At 46.1% G+C, this 5,181-nt stretch overlaps 1 long non-coding RNA gene across 1 annotated transcript; it reads right to left on the bottom strand.

Moving 5' to 3' along the window:
- Positions 1-3,310: 3,310 nt before the first annotated feature.
- On the bottom strand, positions 3,311-4,822 carry LOC115189758 (uncharacterized). Its single transcript, XR_003876988.1, has 2 exons — positions 4,787-4,822; positions 3,311-4,506 (listed from the first exon to the last, which is right to left on the bottom strand). It is a non-coding gene; the product is annotated as an uncharacterized LOC115189758 (long non-coding RNA).
- Between the last annotated feature and the right edge of the window lie 359 nt (positions 4,823-5,181).

Genomic DNA, 5,181 nt, shown 5'->3' on the forward strand with positions numbered 1-5,181 from the left:
CATACACTGGGTACAGACACACAGTGGGCACAGACTCACACTGGATGCAGACACACACTGGATACAGACACACACTGGGTACAGACACACACTGGATACAGACACACACTGGGTACAGACACACACTGGGTACAGACTCACACTGGGTACAGACACACTGGGTACAGACACACCGGGTACAGACTCACACTGTGTACAGACTCACACTGGGTACAGACACACTGGGTACAGACACACTGGGTACAGACACACTGGGTACAGACACACCGGGTACAGACTCACACTGTGTACAGACTCACACTGGGTACAGACACACTGGGTACAGACACACTGGGTCAGACTCACACTGGGTACAAACACACTGGGTACAGACACACACTGTGTACAGACTCACACTGGGTACAGACACACTGGGTACAGACTCACTGGGTACAGACTCACTGGGTACAGACACACTGGGTACAGACACACTGTGTGTTCAGGTGATTGAAACTGAATGTGTTCTGTTTCAGTGGCAGGACCCAGAAACAGCTGATGGAGTGTATGGCGACAGGAGAGAAGAAACACAGGCCTTTCGAGAGGTGGGAAGACAGTGTGTGTGTGTGTGTGTGTGTGTGTGTGTGTGTGTGTGTGTGTGTGTGTGTGTGTGTGTGTGTGTGAGGGTGTTAAACCATGTCTCTTTCTCCATTAGGTCCTACTGTAAGTCAGAGTCCAGACAGTGTAGATCCTCTCCTGATCTCCTCACAGACGTCTCCAAACAGGTAAACTATCAATCCATTCTACCTAGCAACCACAGGGAGAAAAATCAATCTACTCTACCTAGCAACCACAGGGAGAAAAATCAATCTACTCTACCTAGCAACCACAGGGAGAAAATTCAATCTACTCTACCTAGCAACCACAGGGAGTGGTAGTGTTTTGGTGCGTTCGTTTTAACCTGCCAGGGGTGCTGGGTCGTGCCAGGGGTGCGTTCGTTTTAGCCTGCCAGGGATGCTGGGTCGTGCCAGGGGTGCGTTCGTTTTAGCCTGCCAGGGGTGCTGGGTCAACACCAGACAACATTGTGGTAGTGTTTTGTAGCTTATCTCATGTTGTTCTTCACATTTTCACATGGGGATGAGAGAAAAAGCAGCGTTTTTATAGCTTATCTCATGCCATTCTTCACATTTTGCAGTTTTAAAGCACATTTCTTGCTTTTCTATATATTTTGGATACCAAGTCAGTTGTACAACTGAATGCATTCAACTGAAAGGTGTCTTCCTGCATTTAACCCAACCCCTCTGAATCAGAGAGGTGCAGGGGGGGAACAGTGGGTTAACTGCCTTGTTCAGAGGCAGAACGACAGATTTTTTTTACCTTGTCAGCTCAGGGATTCGATCCGGCAACCTTTCGGTTTCAAGTCTAACGCTCTAACCACTAGGCTACCTGCCGCTCCTATTTTCTATTTTTCATATACTTTTACTGGATATATATTTATAGTGGGGGATGAACCAACCTGTTATGAATATGGGGGGGACATGTCCCATCATCCCCTGTGGCAATTTCACCTATGAGTAAAACACAGAGCAGCCTAAACTCTTTGGTCCTTTAAAAACCTGCTTCATGTAAAATATTTTGTGCTATAGCTCGGAAAATAAATACATGTGATTCTGGATGACAACATAAAACAGTTTGTTTCCAACTAGGGTATCTAGGCGATACTGGTATCGTGACAACTCTACCAATGACAAATTCAATAATCCACATGAACACGTTTATCCACCTCATGCTGTCTTCTGTGTGTGTGTGTGTGTGTGTGTGTGTGCGCGCGCATCTCCAGCTCTACGAGCAGTCCCACTCGTTCCCGCGCCCCGGAGGCCACAGCGAAGAGGAAGTGGAAAGACAACAACAGGAAGTGGGAGGAGCTAACCCTAAACGCAGTCAATCAGCTGTCGAAGTGGTCTTCTCCACGGAACTGCAGCGGTCCCGCCTCCCACAAGCTTTCCACCAATCAACGGCCTCTCCTAAGCAAAGGTCCGCCTCTACATCGGCAGACATCGGGGAGAGGAGGGCAGGTGGGCAACGGCAGGGAGGGGCGGGGCATAGAGAGGTTTCCCACGGAAACAGCAGGGCCAGACATCGGCCCAAACCCCAGCCTGCCTCCGACGCGCAGCAATTGGTCCTCCTATATCCCAATACCCCCGCCTACCAGTTCCATCCAGTCCTTCCAACATTCCCATTGGCCAGCTATCCGCACGGACACGCCTACTTTTTGGATGGCGCTGTAACCTCATTGGAACGTCTCCCGCAGATGCACCGCTTAGACCACACCCTGTTGGAGGGGCAGACACACCCTTCTCTCTACTCACACTCTGATTCGTCTTCCCTGTCGCCACTCAGGCGGAATCTCCGCCCATCCGGGCTGGGATTGACCAGGGTCTACCACGGCGGAAATGCAGCCAGGAGATTCGACGTCGGGAGAATAGAGGCGGGACATTACAGCGACGACTCCAACTTCCTGCCTGGACTTCCTCGTCGTGCCACCAGCCAACCGGACGTCAAGTTCCCCAGAGTAGTCCCCGCCTCCAACCCCGCCTCTGAGTTCCGTCCCCTAGGTTACTACCCCCACCTATCACGTCACCAGACTCCGCAAAGACCCTCCTACCTGCCTCTAAACTCCTCCCCCTTGCCAGACCGGCCCACCTCGCTGTGTGTTCTAGGGGGGGCCGGTGGAAGCCACAGTGATTCAGACCCAGAGGTAATCTACCCATACTACTGCCCAGTACCCCGGTTGGGTAAAGTGGTACGGTCCAATGCTCTGGCTAGGATGAGGTTCTCCTCTGGGAGTTTACAACTGGAGGAGGAAGAGGAGGGGGAAGAGGAGAGGTATAGCAGTGGGGGAGAGGGGACGCCTCGAATTACGAAACTGAGACTTTAGAATAGCGGTGTGTCGGTGTGTAGATCAACAAGTGTTGTGTGTGTGTTGTGTGTGTTGTGTGTGTGTGTGTGTGTGTGTGTGTGTGTGTGTGTGTGTGTGTGTGTGTGTGTGTGTGTGGTCAGGATGACATTTGGTGTATTCAGGTTGTTTTGTACGTTGAAGAGATGTTTACAGTGTTGAAGTGAACGTTCGGTTAACAGACGTGTCCGTTTTGTACAACTTTACAGGAAGTAGCGTACCCTGTTTCTATTGAAGGTTTTGGTCTGAATTCATCTGTCAATAAAGTGTGTAATGTGGATGATGAGCAATGTGTCTTTACTTGAGATACGGGAACGAACATGATCTGTACATCATAAAGCATTTTTATACTGAACAAAAAATAAACTTAACATGCAACAATTTCAAAAGATTTTACTGAATGGAATTGACCCCAACCCTGATATGGATCTGATCCTAGATCAGAACTTGTAATTTTTACTGAGACACTTTTTGAATACGGGCCCTGGATATAAAATCTATACCCATTTTACGAAACATTTTTACTACATAGATTCAGAGGCTTTGACAATCAAACCAGCACATAGCCGAAACACACAGGCCAAAAGGCCAAAAATGAAGGCCAAAATTAAACATTTATTCCCCCCCCAAAAGAAAACCTAAAAATAATTGTAATAATTAAAATTAAAATCGCACACAAATTAACTTTCAAACTTATACAAAAGACTGTTAAACAAATCTTCCCCTCAGCATTTCTCCCAACACACTCTATACTGGTACACACACACACACACACACACACACACACACACACACACACACACACACACACACACACACACACACACACACACACACACACACACACACACACACACACACACACACACACACACGCACACACACACACACACACACACACACACACACACACACATAATTTTGATCAAACTATATACAACATTACTCTTTCAACATCTATTGAAATATAAAAATGGATCACGCAACGTTTTAAACATTTCCCAGACATGTATGACCTACTAATCCCATATAAAAACAACAAGATGTCATATTTAAAATGTATCCCAATATACAGGTAAATATTTTAAAAAGTAGAGCCCTGAGTTAGTTATTTTAGAATGGAGGAAATGTGAAAAAGGGTTCTAGATGTCTACGGAACTGGAATGTCGGTGGGAAGACATTCTAACTGAATTCTGGAATAGAACACTGGGCATGAATGGCAGCCATAACCCTTCACTCCTGGACACAGTTCTGCTCATCATCAAACAGCGTTGGACACTCCGCTGCCCCTGTGTTGCTATGGATTTGATTAGGATCTATCCATACCTGTCTCCTTGGCCCTAACCTTTTAATGTTTTCCAATCTGAACGGTGGAATCAATACAGTGGAAGCTTCACCACTATACTGTTAATACCTATCCAGACCCTACAGATACACCACTATACTGTTAATACCTATCCAGACCCTACAGATACACCACTATACTGTTAATACCCATCCAGACCCTACAGATACACCACTATACTGTTAATACCTATCCAGACCCTACAGATACACCACTATACTGTTAATACCTATCCAGACCCTACAGATACACCACTATACTGTTAATACCTATCCAGACCCTAAATATCCACCACTATACTGTTAATACCTATCCAGACCCTACAGATACACCACTATACTGTTTATACCTATCCAGACCCTACAGATAAACCACTATACTGTTAATACCTATCCAGACCCTACAGATACACCACTATACTGTTTATACCTATCCAGACCCTACAGATACACCACTATACTGTTTATACCTATCCAGACCCTACAGATACACCACTATACTGTTTATACCTATCCAGACCCTACCACTATACTGTTAATACCTATCCAGACCCTACAGATACACCACTATACTGTTTATACCTATCCAGACCCTACAGATACACCACTATACTGTTTATACCTATCCAGACCCTACAGATACACCACTATACTGTTTATACCTATCCAGACCCTACAGATACACCACTATACTGTTAATACCTATCCAGACCCTACATATACACCACTATACTGTTAATACCTATCCAGACCCTACAGATACACCACTATACTGTTTATACCTATCCAGACCCTACAGATACACCACTATACTGTTTATACCTATCCAGACCCTACAGATACACCACTATACTGTTTATACCTATCCAGACCCTACAGATACACCACTATACTGTTAATACCTA

This window comes from Salmo trutta, unplaced genomic scaffold (genome assembly GCF_901001165.1).
Source record: "Salmo trutta unplaced genomic scaffold, fSalTru1.1, whole genome shotgun sequence".
In the NCBI taxonomy this organism is placed as follows: domain Eukaryota; kingdom Metazoa; phylum Chordata; class Actinopteri; order Salmoniformes; family Salmonidae; genus Salmo; species Salmo trutta.